Here is a 21,518-nt window from a genome sequence, read left to right on the forward strand (position 1 = left end):
TTTTGTCTTTGTGCGGTTGCATCTAGTTGAATCTCTAGATTGCCTACATACCCTTTGCGGATCAAACCTAATGTAGTTCATTGTTTTCAATGAGTGAATGACTCACTGAAAAAGAAAGATTGTATTTGAAGCGGCTTTGTACCTTTTGAAATTTGGAGAGATTTTGTGCCATTTGAAATAATTTACATCCATGATTTTAAAGTGGTTCGCATCCACTAATTTAATGTGGTTTGAAGTTGTCTCCATGCTTTTTCTTTTAAACTGTTTGAAACCGATGTACATCTGTCACGCCATTGCATTCCTTGCCATTTGTTACTCTCTCAGTTTTTTGCCGTCTGTCTTCTCCTTAAGATTTATGTCGTGTCTTTTTCTGTTTCTGTTTTTTAATCACATTTTATAGAGTGAAAGCATGGAGCAGTTACTTGCCATTCTCATATAGTGGAGGTGTTGGACGAACCACTATGTTGAAGACGTGGGAGTGTGGGTTTGTTCTGGAAGAAAACTACCTCTTCAGAACATGATTGCATTTAATCTCATCAATATGAATGGATTGGACTCTATTTATCAATGGGTTTCAGCCCACTTTAATTTTTAGTACAGATTTTTTTTTTTACTCCAAACTAGATAGTAGATACATGAGGTGTAGCTTTACCAGGCTGCCACACGACTCATACACACATGCTTCTTTCACTACAAGAATACCACACAAGAGTCCCCAATTGGTTAAGTACCAATTGTTGCTTAGATAGAAGTTTTTTCATGCATCATTTTCTCAACAATTTAATTTGATTTCCATCAAAGAAAGAACATTTGTTGGAGGTCATGACTTGACTATTTGGCTGTTCGCAAGAAAACGATCGATGCTTTGTGACCATTAAACGAACAGTGCACATAGCCAAGAAAAGTGTTGCATTTTGCATGATCCAGCCAGATCTTATAGGAAAGTTCTACCTATTTATTTCAGCTTAACTTTTATAACTGTTGCTACACATACAATACAAGGAACTACTTTACCAGTGAATGAAGAACAAATTAATGCAAAATTATCTTGGGTTGAGTCACGGACAATGTCGCTTTCTTTAAGACATTTTGCGACTCTACCCAAGTTGTGCAAGCAGTCACAAGTGCCACACTGTTCCCAAGATCAGCTCTGCCTAGATTAATCCTTCTTTCCACTAAGGAAGATCCAAACATTTTTCACCCACTCAGTTACTAAGTATTCTCAAGGTTTTTGTTTCAGGTTTTTAGGTCAGTATTCACTATTGTAAAACCCTAATATGTATATAGCTGAGTTTTAACGTTGGAGAAGTTGAGGAAAAAGTGCTCACCAAAATCCGACCACAAAATTAGGAATCAAAACCATTTAGATGAGGAAGAATAGGTCTTTTAGTACAAAACAAAAACTTTTTGTTCAAGAAAAGATTTCCTGATGTGAAGCAAAAAATAATTCCAAAAATCTAAGAAAGCTCTCATATTTAGAATTTTCTGTTACGTTGAATTTCCCACAGGCTCCTAGTCATTGAATTTTTCCAAGAAAAGTTCATTGATCAGTCATGGGAAAATGATACAATTGTAGGAAATTCTGAAACCATGATGAACAGATTACTTTACATCGAAGGAAACAGACTGGGGGAAGGAGACCAAGATGTGGCCTCGCGCCAACGATCATCTAGGCTCAACGAGACGGCAGGAGGAGCTCAATCGTCGCGAAGTACAATCACCACCACGCCTGCAGCCTAACAGCTATCCTAGGAACATCAAGCCACAGCTCAAGTTGTTACCCCACAGCCCTTACTACACGCCAATCCAACAAACCCTAGGCAGGGGGCCCAGATCCATGAAGCTGCAGCCTAAGCGCAAAAGGCCCAAGCCTACCAAAAGAGATGAGCAGCAGCTGCTCCTATGGCTCACGAGTCGCAAGCCCACCTCGCTACAGATGTAATCCAAGCTAGGAGAACGAGCAGCGCATCGCTTAGCAGCCAATCAGGCGGGTTGGCATGTACACGCACTGCGACTCCCTCTGCTATCTAAACAGGTCCAAGTTCGATTCAGCCGACCCAGCTTCACATCACCGAACCGGCTCAGGCCTGACTAGTCGACTTACTGTGAAATTGGGGTATTTTCACCTCTTTTCTTTTTTTGCAGGCTTGCCCTATCCGGGCCCAAGGTTTGTACCTACAAAATGGTGATCAATAACTGTTGGAACAGATTATTTCGGGTGCTTCGATTCTTCACTAACAAGTAATCTTGAACACGTTGAGAAACCTTAAACATCATCTTTGCTTGCCATTAACAAGGGCATGGGGACCTGCAAGAAATAAAACCGACTTTGAGCGTCTAAGTGTTTGCTTGCTATTAACAAGGTCAGGGGGACCTGCAAGAAAACACTTTGACTCTCAAAGTCTGTTTTATTCAAGATGATTGTGGCATATCATAAAATAATTTTCCATTTCCCTCCCTTTCATGCTAGTGGGATTGTTAGCCTTTTATATGTATTCAAGTCTTGGGCTCCAAGTTCCACTTTTCTTCTATTTTTCCATGTTCCACATTCATTGGAAGTATTTAATCATGCTCCTTTACTTTAGCCTCACTCCCCATGTTTAGCATGCTAGTCGTTTGTGTTAGTGGAGGAGTAATTTTTGGCTCCCACATTGCCCCATTTTTTCTCTGCAAACACATCATCTAGGATTACAGAGAAAAAATGTTTCTTTGCATAAATTCATTCGACTGAGACATCATCATAAGTTTAGCCTTCGGCCACGGTCATACGGCCTTTAACCGTAATTTTGGCCTTCGGCCACGGTCATATTGGTCTTCGACCATGAGTTTTGGTTTTTCGACCTTCGATCTTGAGCCATCAACTCTTATTTGGTCTAGGTCTTCAACCCACAGTCTCATGATCTTCAATCACCAATTTATGTACTAATAGCATTCCCCCAGAGTAATTGAAATTTATATAGCTTAAATATTACTAACAAGCATGTGTAAGATAGAAACTCTTATCTGTTGGGCAACTTCGTTGCTGGCGAAGCAAAATAAGTGCATTTCCTTTGCTTACAAGTATGCCCCCATTTTCCTCATCAATGAAATTAGGCGGCTTTTGCTTCTAATAGAAACCGAAGTCAGAATATGCTTCTCGTTTGGAAACCTTGTATTGCCACAAATGAAATCTTTAAGGGAAGGGATCCCTATTTTTTTTAATAAAAATGAGGATCCCTTATGGGGTTCACACCATATCGAACCTTAACGATCCGAATCGTCAATTTTTTCAGGTTGCACCTCATAGATTATCCTCGCAAAATATTAGCCAAATTGGAAATGTTTAAAACATCTAATTGTGTTCGAAGAAATTAACAAATACTCTGCTATATAAGAAACAATGAAAATTGATCTTGATAATTAAATAGGCAAATGGTTTCAAATTGAATTGAATTTTTGCAAGGATGATCTATGAATCGAGTCTAACAAAATAGATGGTTTGGACTTTGGATCATTAAGCTTCGATGTGAAGTGGACCCCACACCTAATCCCCATTTTTTTTTCAAAATATAAGGATCCCTTTGCATAAGGGCATGTTGCCACAAAAACTGCCATCATGTGATGCGAAAATCTTAATCTATTCAGCTTCAAGCTCTGATAAGTTGACTTCTCTAGACAATGAATGCCATGACCATATAAAACATCGCATGAAGTCAGAATTTTAGGAGCACGCAATTCCAAATGAGTCCAACAATAAGAAATTGTATTGATAAGCAAGAATTGTGAGAGAAATAAGCAATTAGTGTTAACTTCCTTGGTGGGAAAAACTCAAACACTCGTATCTGTTAAGAGTTCCTGTTATATGTCATGTCTACCCTAGATTCTTGTGGAACTTAGGTTGGCCCTTGAACAATACGACCATACAAGCAATTTTTTAAGAAAGATTCATCTAGATGCACTCATACTAAAGTCCCCCTTATATAGGTCCTGTAGCAATTCCTTTTAGGTGCCCATCTGTGTGTATTAGCAATATACCATGGTACGAAATGGCATGTTCAGCTAGACAAAAAGAGATTAAAATGTTTTGATGATAAATGCATTAAGGCTGAAGAGTTTCTTGTACGGTGCTTCTATACCCCATCTCTATAATTGGAGCTTTTTGCTCATCACTTATTTGTGTAAATATTTTTGAAGCAGCATCGAAAAAGTCAGTACATCCCTCTGTAATTATGAGCACACTGATCATCGTGGTTTGGTCTTGGCAGCCACAGTAAGTATGTCAATATCGAGGCATCTGACTTAGGGCTCTTTCTAGTGTTATACAATGACGTGGTAGCCGTGGCTTTGTTGAAGATCCTTGCCCCCATATCATAGCCGCTTGCCCTCTATTCAATCAGCTTAACCTGACAGCATTGAAGTATGTTCATGGGAGTTATATTTTATAAAAAAATTAAAGCCGAGAAAGGTTATGTTTCAATCCCATATTCATCTTGTGCGGGCTACGATCAGAAGAGACACCCATTGTACTCATCCACCATAAAAGAGAAGAGAAAAAAAATTTAAAAAAAAAACTCTTTGGTCTCTGCATGGGTTTTAGCACGTGCCCCCGACACCAATCTTATTAGTTTGCCACAAATACGATGATACACCTCATAGAACTTGAAATTGTGAAAGCATTTTTCCAAATAAAATTCCAATGAGACGAAGGATTGTGACAGTTATTTAGAATTATGGCAGGAAGAATTGCAATCATAAGATACCACTATAATGATTCTCATTTAATTCATGAAACTGAAAGGTAGGAGTATAAGAGTTTTTCTCCCTTCTTGGACGGTTCCATGGTTTCTCGAGACGACTTTTTGTAAGTTTCCCACTGGCAGTGCCAATTGTTGCAAGGGAAAATTTTGAGTACTTCAATTCTCCACAAATAAGTAATCTTGAACATGTTGAGAAACCTTAATCACCATCTTTGGTTGCCATCAATAAAGGGGGGGAGACCTACAAAAAAAAGCACTCCGACTCTCAAGTCAATTTTTATTCAAGATGATTGCGGCATATCACAAAATTATTTCCTACTTTCCCTCCCTTTGATGCTAGTGGGATTTTTGGCCTTTTCTAGGCATTCAAGTTTTGGGCTCTAAATTCCACTTTTCTTCTATTTTTCCATGTTCCACATTCCATGGAAGTATTTGATCATGCTCCTTTAACATGAGAAATCCGATTAGAACTGGATGGTTGTAAACGTGAAAAGATAGAGTTTCCTGGGGGAGGCACACATTTTCACTATGGAGCCAATAAGTATATTGCATCAATTGCAAAGGTAATATTTCTTCCCCTTGATGTATTTGCCAAAAAAAAAGTTTCAGTGGATGGAATTCTCTCTTTAAAGATTTTTGTGAACTTCCAATTGAACTTGGCAGCCCTTTATAGGATTCTGTGATATTTTATTTACCGTTGTATATGGATTGAGTGCTTGCTTGGTGTTTTGAATTGGCTGATGCTCAACTTTTCAAAAAAAACAATTTGAAAGGTTACGAACAGTTTTTTTTACGTTGGTTGTGAAGTTTCAAGTTCGGAGCCCATTTGCTTTCATCTCATATTATAGCAATGCCCTTGGCACTTAATGATGTGCATCAAAACTAGATCCAATTTGCTTTAGAAAGAGGAATTCCAGTGTATTTTGGTGTTCTAGGAACCAAAAGGCTTCCTTACCGAAGTAAATCGTTTGAACTTGCTCACTGTTGTAGAGTTGATTAGCTTCAACGAGATGGAGTCCTTCTTCTTGAGCTAGATATGTTGCTCAAACCAGGAGGCTACTTTGCATACTCATATCCTGTAGCATATGCACAGGATGAGGACGATCTTAAAATATGGAGAGAGATGAGTGCCCTTATGGATGCATTCGATATTGTGTTGTGAGTAACTAGATTCTCTACTTTGACAATTGTGAAGCCTATTCAACATACCCCCGGACTTATGATTTACTTCATGCTTGAACTGTATTCTCAAACATAGGAAAGAAATAATGTAGTGCTGAGGATCTATTGCTTGAGATGGATTGCATACTGAGGCCCACTGGCTTTATAATCATATGCGGCAAACAATCAGTAGTAGATTTGATTAATAAGTATCTAACAGCATTGCACTGGGAAGCAGTGGCAGTATATGACACTAGTTTAGATGCAAACTAGGATGGAGACGATGTTGTGTTTATTATCCAAAAGAAAATATGGTTGACATGCGAAAGCTTCAGGGATTCGGAATAGGAAAATGCTCTTCGGTCCCCATTTCGATTTCCCCATTATTTTTCTGCTGACCCAAGGGATTAAAAGCAGGGTCCCAAGCAGAGTTTTAGTAAACAGTAAATTTTGTAGCATTACAGTGATGCATGTTTACATCATTTCCTCTCTCTCTTTTTTTTAGTGATTTTAATATTTTTTTTGGGGGATTTTTATTTTTATTTTGTTATATTGATTTAATTGATGAAGCAAGGACTAACGGCATCTATAGGCAATATCGTGAGGCAAGTATGGCAGCATATGGCTTTGCTTAGATACTTATAATCAGTATTGTGTCTGGTTTAGAATTTTTTCTCTTTTCATACTCTTTTATTAGAATTCGATATTTTAAAATCTACGAAAATATTTGTGACTAAGGAAAGCTTTGCTTAGATACTTATAATCAGTCTTGTGTCTGGTTTAGAAATTTTTCTCTTTTCGTACTTTTTTATTAGAATTCGATACGTATGATTTTAAAATCTACGAAAACATTTGTGACTAAGGGAATGAGTTGAGCTCAAGTGCGAAATCACATAACCTAAGTTACTCTTTAGTATTTGATCTATATTTCGTATTTAAATCATTTTAATAATTTGATTCTCTTGAATTATCAATTTGACGTCACATCCCATTTCATGGGTGTATGTAATTGGCCAACTCATCCAACCTTAATTCTTGATGGCCATGACAGATTGTTCTTGTTTGGATCAGAAGAATCAACAAAGTAGCCAGTTCATTCTGTGATGATATCGTTCTTATGAATTCACAGCAACCACATACGAGGTTGAAGAGTGAAGAATTTAAAAGCTCAGTTGATAATTATTTTGTTTTCATTTTTTGTGCTTGAGATATGATGGAGGGGTTGAGGATAAAGTAATGTTCTAAAAGATGCTAAGGGTTAGTCGGGCGGCGGGCTGGGGCCTAGCGCCTAAGCGGACTAGACGGATTTAAGTAAATCAATTGTATTTCATGTAAATAAATATTTGTTTATGCTTAAAATATATAATTTTATCATAAAATAGAAAATAGAATAACATGTATATTATGAAGTATTGGAACAAACATAGGGAGCAAACCTATAATGTGTGTTTATTTAAGTGTTCAATAAGTCTCTTACAATTTATTGGAAATAATAAAATGCAAAAGAAAAGTTATCTATTTTCTATCTAAGTGAGTCGCAACCTAGGCAGGTGTCTAGGCGGGTCTGGGCAAGTGAGGCGGGTGCCTAGGCAGTCTAGGTGGGCACCTCAGCAGGTCTAGGCATCCTTTCTTAATTTTCAAACGCCTAGGCATTAATCCGGACCGTGGCCAACCGTCTAGCGCCTAGGCGGGGTTTAGGTGGGGCTAGGCGGAGATTTTTAGAACAGTGAGATAAAGTAGAGTGGAGGAAAGTTATAATATGTTAGATGTAGAAGAAATGTAAATGAACACATGATGAAAATTAAAAACTAAAAAAAAATCTGAAGTTGTTTTCACTTCCAAATTGTATTTTCACTCACCCTTCTTTATTTCTTCACCTCTTTCTCTCTCCCACCTTCGTCCATCACTTCTCCCATGTAATTTTCAAATATCTCAAACACAAAACGTAAAAACTAAAATTAGAAAAAATAAGATGGTTATCAAACGAGTCCTAAATATATGTACTTAGTAGGAGACGATTCTTACACTTTCATTTTCATTTATCTGCACTCATGTATTTATTATTATTCAGTAATTGAGTTACAAATGAAAGCAAGTTCACAAAATTATGGAAAACAACGGATAAAAAATGAGTGGAAATCGTTACCTGATTAGGATTTTATCACAAAAAATCTCAACACACTGTTAAGTTATATCCTATTAGGTTTCTGATGCAAGACTTGTGACATAATATCATGTTTTTGACTTGAATTTCCCCATTCTGTAGGACACAGAGGACCCCTTATCTGGGTTCATGAAACTTTCTATATAGGGCTACATAAATTCTCACTTCTCTGTGTCCTTCCTTTTTGTTCTCTTGTGTCGTTGGAATTCAAATTTTCCCAAAGACAGCAAGTGAATTGTGATTGTTGTTGTCAGCTGCCATGTAAAAACAGGTGGCAAGGAAACCTTTACAACCTTTGGATTTGTCTTGCCGTTTGGCCAGGCACAAAAGATGAATATGATTTGAGTTTGGCCGATTTGAGTCCAAAATATTTTAGAAACATTTTATTTGGTTTAACTTCTCATATATATGTGTGCGTGTGTGTATATGCCAAGTAACTTTCATATATTGTGCTCAATAATCCACGTTCAAATCTCCTCTTTTTAGAAGGAAGTTGGTTGACAGAGGAAGACATATTAAAACATTGATTGATTTGGCATTTTTTTAGCTCAAATGTTTGTGTAATGAAAGATCGATGTAAGCAATTTGTAAGCAATGTGAGCCGTAGATGTTATGAAGTTTTACTCAAGCTTTCACATTGAAGATGAAAGGCAAAGCATAAAGTCCAACCAACGTTTGTTGTTCTAAGGTAACTAAGTCATAATCTTAAGTTTAGGATGGTGAATTTGACTTACATACCATACATGCACTAGTAGGAGACTCATAACATCTTTCTACTTAATTTGACACGCTGAGTGCCTTAATGTACTTAAAATTGCATAAAATTTTAGGAGCATGCTTTTAAGGTTGCTGGATACTTTGTAGCTAAGTATCAACTCCATGCGAGCTCGAGAGGATGAGAAATGCCCAAGTTTAAATCTTCTTACCAACTAGCTCTTGGTCTAGTGATATTTCTTTTTTCAATATTTAAAGAGACTTTAAGTTCGAGACCTCTCCTCAATTAATAAAAAAAAGTACAGATCTCCTTCCTTCCTCTAAATTAATCACAAACAAAGTGATACATAAAAATATGACTTCAGCCTTCAGGTATGATGCTCCTAGTTGAAATACTAGAAAAGTAATTTTGAAACGCGTACGATCCTATCCATAACTTGAGTAATTTGGCGGGATAATGTGACAAATTGAATTGTCAGCAAAGACCATTGGCCCGATGCTTCTTCCCTCCAAAAATACTCCATATGGCTATATATTTAATATTTGTCTTAGTGTCCTATTGTTTTTTAAAAAAAACGTGATAAATTAATTTCTATAGCCTTCACAACGAATTAACGTTTGTTTTTAATATATTGTATATTTAAATTAAGGAGTGGGTGATTTAGACTAAGCCGCACAATAAACTTGTTTTTGTATTACCACGAAAATTGAACCTTAGACTTCTTAGTCATAAGTGAAAATGATTACCACTCGCCTCCCACTTGAATGGGTTAAGCTGCATTCAAATTATCTTAAAGCATATATTCATATATATATTTTTAATATGTTGTCATTACAATGACGATTCTCTTAAATGATCTTAACAGACATATAATCATAAAATGTATATATGTGTGCGCGCACGTAGACTTTTTATCCAAAGGGTTCCTCATTATTTTATAAAAATTGGACTAGTTGGGATTAACTTCACATCGAACTTCAACGATCTGAATTGTTTATTTTTTATGCTGCACTTCATAGATAATTTTTGCAAAAAATCAATTCAAGGCTATATATGTGTGGATATGTATGTGTGCATTTTTTTTAATAATATGTATGAATGCATTGATTTACTAAAAAGCGTCTCCATAGTGATACCCAGGTTCTAAGGAAACCGCTCCTACTCAACTAGTCAGGTTGGCCAATGTCCGGGACAAAGCATGTTGTGAGCTATCTTTGCCTCATTGCATGTCTGTAAAGCATGATTGAGTAGTTTATGCTAATAACAGTCAATAATCATAATCTCACTCACAATTTTATAATTAATTAGAAGCTAATCCAGAAAATAAAAAGAAATTAGAATAAAAAGAAAATGTCGCGTCCATCTAAAGAGAAGGATCGTCCCTAAAGTCAAACCGTAATTTCTGCTTACAGCTGTTACTTTGAATCACATTCCACTAATTATATATGAGCTTTGTTGAATTAATCCCCACTTCATCAAGTAAGATATGTGTTGGAAGTTTTGATTAACTAAAATCTACTTTTCAATGCACTTTTTCATTGGGATCCGTTGCATGAGATTTATGTATTGCATGCAACTTATAAAATGAATTTTTTTATTTTTTTTTTGGTAAACAGAAATGAAAATTATTTTGATGAAGAATAATAGTAATTTGAATTCAATTAATTGTGATTAGTTGATATTATATGCCTCGTATAAATTATTTCTTTTTAAGCATAATAGTAGACCTCTTGAAGTAGTTTAGGTTTAGGGTTCTAAAAAATTAAGAATTCTCCAAGTAGTTTAATTTTTTCAGAGTCACTAGTACAAATTAGGGTAATTTACCCAATGTTATTATCAATCTCAACCAGGTGTCTTTTCTTTTACATTAGACCATCTCCAACCGAAAGGTCCAGAAGGCCAGATGGCCGAAAATAGCCCTAAAACCATCTCCAACCGAGGGCTAGGCCAGAGGGCTCTGGAATCTGGGAGGGCCCCACAGGATCGGAGAGGGCTGGAGGGCTGGAGGGTTGGCTGCTTTCGGCCAGCCAGCCAGCCCCGAGCTGGCCATTTTTTTTTTTAATGATTTCCTATTGCTGTCGGTTATAGCCGACAGCATTAAAGATATTCTTTTTTTTTTTAATAGTTCTACCATTAGTGTCGGTTATAACCGACACTAATAGTTTGAAATGTTTTTTAATATAACGGCTAGTAGCCGTTGTATTATTAGGCCTCTTTTTTTTTTTTTTTTTTTAATGAATTTAAACTTCTTTTTTTTTTTTTTTAATGAATGTAAACTTCTTTTTTTCCCCTTTTTTTTTCCTTTTCATATGAATCAAATTTTGTTTCATATTTTTTTTCCTATAACTTTTATTTCACAAAATTTGTTTCATATTTTTTTTCAATTCTATTTTTTTCATATAACTTCCTAGGCCATTTATACAACATTAAATTGTAGTTTTTAAATAATAAATTATGTTTGGCCCTATGGCCCTTTGGCCCTCGGTTGGAGACGGTTTTTTGTGACAGGGCTAAAACGAGCCCTTTGGCCCTCTGGCCCTCGGTTGGAGACGGAGGCAAATATGGCCATGTACTGTTCATTAAAATATTAATATCTTGGGGAATCTTGGAGGGCTAGAGGGCTCAAACGAGCCATCTGGCCAGCCTTCGGTTGGAGATGGCCTTAGAGGCAATCGAAGTCTTGACCTATTTTAATTCTAATAAATCACAGTACCCGCCCTCTCTATGACACCCCGCTATACTTGAAACATCCTTCAAATTTGCAATCACAAATACAGTCCCTTTCAATGCATGCAGCATTCTTGAATATGTTTGTGTAAACTTAATTGCTTTATCTTACGACAAGAGATAATAATCGTACAAGTGATTTTGCAGTACAAGTACAATTCTTATATGATAAAACAAGAGATATTGACCAACAATTATATGATTATATAATCTGAATTATCAATTATTTATATAATTAAGCAGCAGTGTTGGAAGAGGACTCGTCTTTCTCCCCCATCCCCTTCTTCCCTTGTTCTTAGTTTTGTATGTTTTTTTTTTAAAATTTAAAACTACGTTTCAAAAAAAATATATTTTTTTTTTATTTAATCCACATGTGCCATGTTGGCACACTAACGGAATTTTTTACTTAATATAATGGCATGGACAAATTGATGAGTAACTGTGTAGACAGAGGACCAAATTGATGAATTTGAAACATGAATGACCAAATTAATAACTTGATATAATATAAGAGATCATTTGTGATAAAAACTCATCATTTTATCCGAAAAAGGCAAGGGTCGAGACTATAATTTCTTTCGGTTTTGGTCATCTTCACCATCCTAAATTATGACAACAGTCCATGAGGGCATAATATAAGTCATAAATTGATATTAACCAAAAACCTTATAAATGACAAATGAATTAAAAACTAAGATCCATATATTATTATATATGACATAATGACATGGAGTGGAGGGTTTCCAATAGTAAAGTGACAGGTTCCATATCACAAATAATAAAAGCATAGTATAGATATGAAACATGTGACCTCATGTGATTTAGAAAGTGATATTGTTTTCGGCTGCCTTGTCATGCAAATCCCTTTTGTAACCACTAGACAAAACAAACCGTCGCTTGTATTATGATTTAATAATATTTTATTTTATTTGTTAGTGATAAGTTTAAAATTCGGCTCTCATAAATGAGAAGACCAAAACTTAAGTACAAAGACTCGTTGTACAGCTTAATTGAAATTCGCTTTCTCTCAATATCGTTGTAGCAAAAAGAAGTGAGCAAAGAAATGTTTTGAGGATGTTCGCTTCCCCATGTCAAAAGGATTTGCAGCATTTCAGGCGGAAGTCAAGGGTTTGAATGTGTTTGTGAGAAAATCATAGTTTTAGATTAGTTTAGGTGAAGCAGCTTAATAAAAAGTCAATGTTTGGGCAATTATTCTGGACAGTTTTGCCAATGGATATGCCATTATTCTTAGTGGTCCAGCTAAGCACACTATATTATGCACCGTCTTGTTGATATTGTTTTATATTGGAAATGTTTTAGCTGTACTTCGGTACTTTGGCGTATGAACATTGTTTGGATCAAACTGTTTGTATTATGAACCATGATGGATTTAGAAAAATATTATTTAGGGGTCAGTAAGAATAGCACATACAGTGTGGAAATTTTTATGGATGGAATAGCATACAAATTAACATTTCATCGAGCCTTATAGGCCTGAGGTCATTTGTCAAGTTTGTCAATAGATGCCAACAACCTTCGAGTGAACATGTTCACTGATGTCAATAGCTTTTGAACGAGCATGGCGACATACGCTTACATATGCGGCATGAGCCTATCAACAAATGCACATAGCAATGCATACAAAGGCATGAGGCTAGCAGTTACCCTGCCTAGTGCCCATAGAGGCAATTCATCGAGCAATTGGAGGGCAATTTTCAAGGGTAACTCAGATTTTCAAAAGTCATCACTCAGCTCTTTCATGAAGGATTTCTGAGCTTGGGGGGTCAGCTGACCCACCTTGCCCCAAGGTGATCCACCACTAATTATGATGTGTAGAGTTTTTAAGGTTCTTGACAAACTTAAGAATAGAAGTTTGGTGCAAAGCATAGGCATATAATTGGAATCATTGCAGATTATGTATCTAATTTGTCTTTCTTATAACATGACTGAAAATTCTATAGATCTTATATGCATTTCATGCCATGCATCTTATTCCTCTCATCATGCAACAACAGTTAAGAGAAATTTTTATATACGTGTTTCATGTCATCCCTCTTCTATCTCTCTCATTGTTTACGTGGCATGCAACGCAAACATATTCTTTTGATAATTGTAAACAATGAATTATGATGATAAATGATGTATCTAGACTCACTTCGAAAGTGCTTTACTAAGTTCACCAAAAAAAAGTGCTTTACTAAGAAGTACTATTATCGAGTGAGATCACTAGAGTGAGATCGCATTGTTGAAATGTCATTCTAAATTTAAAAACACACTAAAGAAACATTCTTGCATGAAATCTTTAAAACTAGAAATCGTTTGACCATTTATTATTCTTATGAACATTTAAAAAATATTCGGATACCGTTAGATGATAAAATTATGTTTAGGCTTATTAATTGAGTTGCATTTTGAAATTGTTATTTAGTCTCATTTTACCCTTTGAAACTAGTTTCGTCTCATTTTGCCTCATAAAATTATAATTTTTGTCTCATGTAGTCTTGGTTCACCCCATTTTCATCTATTCTATCAAATAAATGTTAAATTAAAGGGTAGTTTTGACATTTTATTTTTTTACACAATATTTTGCCTCCGTCTTCCCTGCTAAAACAATCTCAATTCCATTTTTGACAACTCTAATTAACCCATATGTCTGTCTCTATTGCGGATTTATGCAGAGCTGTACTTGCAGCCATTGGATTCAATTAGCGTCTTGAATTATATATTGAAACACTACCCAATATTTTCTTCTTAAACAACCCATCATTTGCTTTTGCTAACGGCTGCAACTACAGTTTCACACCAATTCACAAGAAAGACATATGTGGAACATGAGAAAGGTGAAACTCAGAACGAAGTAATATGAATGGAATTTGATAGCTCTCTTCCCAGCTTTGGCAGCCTCGCTGCATGGTTCATAGATGCTCCATTCCTTCATTTGTTTCATACGAACTCTAGATAGGATCGCATGGCTATCTGTCTCAAGGAAAACCTGAAATATCTCATCAGAATTAATCTTGACGTAAGCAGTCTTGAAGTAGCCCACTTTACTGGAAGACTCACCTTGATGATAGGGCGGATGATATTCATCACCTTTACAACTAGAGAGAGACATACTCGAAAAAATTCTTGCATGGAAGGTACAAGAAAAATATTCAAAATGTGGCTCGAAGGAAAAAAAATACATACATATATATATATATATATATGGGACGTCGGGCCGCAGCTCAACACCCCACTTTCTTCTTGCCCAAGACAATAGAGACTCCAACCTCACTCTTCATTGTAGGCCCAAGACTGTAGAGCTCAGCGCCTCCACGCCAGGCCCCACAGCCCAGTTGCTGTCTCCCTTAGCATTAAGTAACCTAGAGGCCCACTACCTTCTTCATTCTCTCCTATGCCAGCGAGACAGGCCCAGGCCCAAGCCTCATCTTTTTCTACATAACATAATAACCAGTAAGCCCGAGCCTGCCTTCATTACACCTGGCCTCGCTCCAGATTTAATGCTAAAGGGGCTACGCCTTGGTGCCAAAGTTGTGGCTCCTGGCTTGGGCCATGCCTATTACTTAGAAGGGCTACGTCCCGCGACTCGTTTAACTCAGTGCCTTCGCGCCAAGTTGTGGCTCTTGCCCCGCAGCTCTTGGCTTGCGCCAGCCCAAGCTGTGGCCATTGCCATGCAACTTCTAGCCTAGCCATCTATCATGTCACACTACCACCACCAGCAACCATGTTGTCGCTCATGGCGGTTGCCCTAAGGTAACACACATAAAAAAAAATTCAAATTCTTTTACCTTTGTGCGTCGCAAAGAAAAAGACAACGTTGACGATTATATCTTCGCAAAGGCAAACAAAGAAGAAAACAGGAGGGGGTACAACTTCCTTTAGCCTTTTATCTCTTTCTTTTTGGGATAAAAATTGCTCTTTGAATTTATTTAACTTCCTACTTAAGGTAAGCTTAAATAAGTTCTAGAGGTATTTGGTTTCCTTTTCCTAGAAGACTTAAACTTCAAGTCAAAATGGAGAATCTACATCAAATCAGGAAACAACACTTTGCTCATCTACTCAGCTTGAGACTTCTACACCTATTCTGCGTGCAGCCAGTAAGTATGGGAGTATTTGTGGAGTAAAAAATAAACTAAAAAATTTAAAAAGCGACACATGAACTTTTTCCCGAAGAATACAGAATTGTCTTCATAAAATGGGCAGGGTACACAAATATTCCCACGTACAACTCAACATCCCTGGAGGCCTGAGTAGCTGACTACAACCATACCAAGCTCTGCTATTCGTGGCATGGAAAAGTCAAAGGCATTAAAGATAGGATTAATCACCAAATCCTATTTTTAATACATTCCTGATTGAAGATCAACTCAAACAAGTAAGTAATCCTCATCACAATCAATCAAAGATACTTACCTGATAATCCCAAGATATTATCTCATTATTAATATCTTCGGGATAATTCTTTTCTCATCCATCCGACGGATGCTCACTTGGCCAATTGGAAGCCGCCGCATGTAGAATAGAACCCTACCATAGCCGACCATCTCTTTATAAATCTTCATCAACACCACTTGTTGGTAAGTTTTTGCCATGCACTTAAGCCCTCAACACTCACTCTTTTTCAAAGTTATTAACTTAGGTATCAGAGATATATCGGCCAAATCCCCTCCCCTCACCTTGTAGGCTTGTGAGGTTTTGTCCTTGACCAAATGTTTTTATTGTTTTGTAGGCATAATTTCGTCGTGACTGAAGATGGCGGATTTTTTATCACACATAATGCTTATGGGACAATTATTTTTTCAGGTTTGGAGTAAGGTGAATCGAAATACGCCTACCTCAGAAGTCCGGTCATAGGCTCAATAGCCTCAATTGCGAAGCTGACTAAACGGGTCAGTGATGCTATTATCATCCTATTCCGAAATCAGTGGGTGAAGTCTGTCGACTTCACTGAGATAAACCATGGTTGTTCTCTAAGATTCAGGAACCTAATCCAACAAGGAATCAACAGGTTTTCTATAATCTTGGAGTTCTTACAATCTAAAGATTGGTGTGCAGTGCAATTAATCACATTCATATCTTCTTCCAAGATATCCTTTGGGATTCTCTCGGTTTAATAAGGATTCTACCACTCTAAAAGGTCATCTCCTCGACTGGTATAAATACACTCTTCTAGAGTTCATCTCTGGTAAAACAATCTTTGCATACTTATTTTCTTACCCACTGCTTGAGTCTTAAAATTGCTTACTAACTTGACAATCGGAGAGCCCTTGACCGGCACACCCTTTTGGTCTTTGGCTTGCTCTTTGTCTGTTCTTTTACAAGTTAACAAGTTTGGGCATCTACATCGTGAAATAAACTATCGAAGTGTTTGCCAACTTGAAGGGAGTAAGATCTTGGATCACCAGTACTTTATCATCAAGATGAGCATTGGGGTTCTCCGATCTATTTCTTTTCTTTTTAGAAGGTTTGCCACTAACAAATTTCTTTGTAGCACTTTCAAAATGTTTCATTTTCTTCTTCTCCAACCTTGAGGTTTCTATGATGTTCTTCAAATCCTTCCTATCTTTAGCATCCATTACACTAACCCAAGACAAATTTTGGATAGAATGGTTGGTGCACAAATCAGTAATGGCGTCCCTCCCATGCTCTCTAGTTCTCTTTGGGGTTATGAGCCATTTTCAATTCTAGTGTTCAAGGGGGATAATTTTGAAGGCCTTATCAATTAACTGAGGGTGGCACTGGCCGATAATTATACCGTCATTGCGATTGAGGCCAGTGGATGAAATATTTTGAATTCTGGGTCCGAAAATATCTCCTTCCCAATTTCCATCTATAATCAAGACATCTTTATACTAGTCCTTGTTGTGGCACTGCAAGTCAGTTATGTAGGCTGGTCATCTGACTTTGGGTCTCCATTGAAATAAGTAATATGGATCGAAGATTTTGCGCATAGTATAAAACATGCAAAATTCTTGGATACCCAGTTCCTCCCCATACAAGTTATTTAGAAGCTTGAAACAGGTGAGGATGCAAAACTATACGGGAGTCAAGTTGTAGAGAGCAACATCGAAGCAGCTCAACACTTGTTTCAAGAAAAGAGAGAGGGAAAATTTCAAACCTAGGTCTAAGTACAAGGGGCTTTTGGTGCATGGACGCTTGGGATTAAAATGTTTAGGGAAAGGATTTTCAACATCATGACCGTTTTCCTATTTAACAGTTCAACCGTTCAGAAGATGCTAACGGAGACTAACAAAAATTTTTACTTCTCCCTCACTTCGTACCCTCATCGTCAGATGCTTAAATTAAGAATCATAGTTATCGGCAGGAGCATAAAGTTCGTTTGGATGTGTAGCCATTGATTCGGATGAAAGCATTCGATGAAATCGAGCATATAGATGTGGAATGATTTCCGGAGGGAAAGTTGAAGACAAGAGTTTAGGAATTTTTGTGAAGGCCAAAAAAATAGATCCAAGGATATTTAAAAGAAGTATTCCGAAATCACCTATCTGTTGAATACGGATTGTCATCAGTGAATTCGACGGTTGGATTGATTAGAGAAAGCAATGGATAAAACTTTGTTTTTTGGGCACACGCAACTGTTACACTCTTCATCATTGCGATATTGAGGCATAATTCACAAAGCAGTGCGCTTGTATACGAAACGCCTCGATGTCCAAAGGTTTGCAATGAACAAAGCTAAGACGTCACATGTTTTAATGAAGAGAAGAGAACGGTTTGTGTTCCGACTTACTTCGAAAGAATGGTCTTTAGGTAGCTACCCATCTTCAAGTGGAACAAGTCCTTTTGGATGCCTAGTTAAGGGCAATTGTGTGACCATGATTTTTCTGGAGCTGGAGTAAGGTGAATCAAAATACGCCTACTTCAGAAGTCCAGTCATGGACTTAACAACCTTCATTCCATTGTAGAGCTGACTAAACAGATAGGTGATGCCATCATCACCCTGCTCTGAAATCAGTGGATGAAGTCAATCGGCTTCGCTGTGGCCCAGTTTGGTATTGATGTGCTTTGAAAAAAAAACTGCTTCTGCTGTGCTGTGAGAATAAGCAGCTGTGAAATAAAGTAGCAGAGTGTTTAATAAAAAAACAATATTATAGTGTTTGGTTAACTTTTATGTAAAACAGTTGTGACGGTGTGAAATAACAAAAAATGATATAATACTGGATGTGCCATTAATTTATTTTTCTTAACAAATAAAGGTGAATTACTAAATATACTTTATTTTTAAAAGAAAATATTTATAAACTTTATCTTAAATATTAATTAGTATGACAAACTACTTCAATTGAAATATTTTAGACTGAATAGCTAGAATTCATTAGTACAATTATTGTTAATGTACTTGAAAGTAGTCTAATTAGATGCATTCATCAAACTTGCCACTATTCTATTTCTTAATGCTTCTATCTCATGTGATCCTTCAACTTGATAATTTTGGTATTCTTCATCATCATCATACAATTATCGCTATCTTCACAAAAGTCCCTGGGGTCATCAAAATGACGATCACGTTCAGAAAACCTCTGTATTTAGTTATGAAGAGTCATTGTAGCAATGACAATCTGGAAAAAACAAAGGCGACACATGTTTAGCCTATGAAGATCCCTCTGCTGCACATTCAGCTGGTGGATTTTACAATGGTAACTCTTTTGCTTTTATTCTGCATGGTAAGATGATGTTTAAGTCATCCTATTCTAACTGCGTATTGTGCTTACAGATTAAAGTCGTCCTATTCTAACTGTGTATTGTACTAGTGAAAGCTGTCGCATTAGAAGTCTAGAATCAGAAAAGTTGAAGCATCTCTATATCAAGTTTCAATCAGTGACCTAATCATTTTTTTTAATTAGAGGTTAGTTTATTAATCCATTACAAGAATGCAACCCTTAACACACCACCTTACAGCACAACCTGATGACAACCATGCACCACATGCATCCATGTTCACGAAGGCACTCCTTTTGTAGTTGAATATTCATTCAAGATTTGTTATTTAAGAACCCATCATTCATGTTAATTAATCTAAAAATTCACCCTAACTAATTGCCAATATCCAATAATGACATATATAATATGATAGATAATAAGAAAATCAAACAAAAAATAACCATCCAAAACAACATTGAAGAAAAACACAAAGCAAGAACTCACCAGTAAGCAGGGTGTGATTCAAAATCTTCCAATTTCCAAACTTTCCCAGTAAGTGGCTCCGGAATCTGAAACCAATTCCCAAACAATCAAGAAAATGCATATAATATTCTTAGAAATGCAGCAATGCAAGAAAATGCAATTAGAAGTGTCCTTAAATTATAGTAAATTACAGAACCAATATATTAATGAAACCCATAGATCTATGAACCCCAGATTCGAATAGATCTACAGAAAAAATTGAAACAGGAAAAACTTAAAAGAGAGACTCAGGGAATAGAGCTTCATGTTTAACAAATAAAGCAACGCAACAAAACCCATAAATTAAATGTCTAAAACAAGCTCTTTAAACCCAGAAAAAGCTATTAACCCAAAAAAAAAACCCCAGAAAAGTTAACACATTTTCCATAAAAAAGCAAAGAACCCAGAAATTCATAAAAAAACAACAGAACCCAGAAAAGATAACTAGAGAAATCGACCTGGAGAACGACAAAGATCGCTAGGAGGAAGGAAGTTTCAGGTTGGCGATTGGGTTTTGGGGCGACGAGTTGGGAGTTAGGAGTGAATGAGTGGCCGGGAGGGAGTGAAGTGAGTGGGAGGGAATGAAGTGAGATGCCAGAGCAAAGATTGTGTTGAGACGTGAGAGGGTAGGATGGCCATTTGAAAACTTTCATTAAATGGTACTATTCACCCATGTTTTCATAATAAAAAGTTGTTTTTTGAAAGCAGCAAATAGCTGCTTCCACTTTCTAGCTGTTTCTGGCAGCAACTTTAAAAATAAGTGCTTTGTTGGTGAGTTACCAAACACAATTCTGGCAGCAACTTTTTTTCATCCCAGCTTTTAAAAAAATTAAGCTATCCCAAACGCAACCTAAGACACACCATGATTGTTTCGCAAGATACGGGAACATAATCCAGTAAGGAATCAACATGTTTCCTATAATCTTGGAGTCCTTACAATCCAAGGATTGGCTTGCGCCACAAGTAATCACACTTCTAAGAGGATGCAATATCTACTTCCTATATATCATCTGAGATTCTCCCGGTTTACCTCAGTTATGTCATAGTTATGTCGCAATCATCTTGTTCTGGAATCTGTGGGCGAAATATGTCGACTTTGTTAAGATAAACCATGTTTGTTTCACAAGATTTTGGAACCTAATCTAGTAAGGAATCAACACTTCCTAAAATATTAAAGTCCTTATAATCTAAGGGTTGGCTTGCACCGAAAGTAATCACACTTTAAAGATAATGCAATCTCTACTTCCTAGATATCATTTGGGATTCTCCCTGTTTAGTAAGGATTCTACTATCCTAAAAGGTCCTCTCCTCGACTAGATAAATACACCCTTCTAGGGTTCATCCCTGGTAATGTAATCTATGCATACTTATTCTTTTCTTCTTGAGTTTTAATATTGCTTTACTAACATGACCGTTGGAGAGCCTTTGACTGGCACCCTCTCCCTGCGATCTTGGGCTTGCTCACGGTTGTGCGTTCTTTTACAAGTTAACAAGTTTGAATATCTCCATCACTCACGGCGGGGCGCAAATTTGATTCCAACAGAAAAGATAAAGTAGTTTGTTCCTTTACATTAATCACTTTTTTTCTTCCCTTTTCATCACAAATTATGTTAGAATTTTTTTTTTTACAATGATATATTGCTTTCAAATAATCTTAATTGCAAGAAGATGGATTTAATCTTAATTGCAAGAAGATGGATTTGAACTTGGATGTATAGACGAGAGAATTTCTATTTTAATCTATATGGTTATGCCCACGTATACATGCTAAAAGAACTTTTACCTAAACAAGCCGCATGTTAATACCAACAAACAAAAATATGCATGC

The sequence above is a fragment of the Malus sylvestris genome, chromosome 16 (assembly GCF_916048215.2).
Source record: "Malus sylvestris chromosome 16, drMalSylv7.2, whole genome shotgun sequence".
Taxonomy (NCBI): Eukaryota; Viridiplantae; Streptophyta; class Magnoliopsida; order Rosales; family Rosaceae; genus Malus; species Malus sylvestris.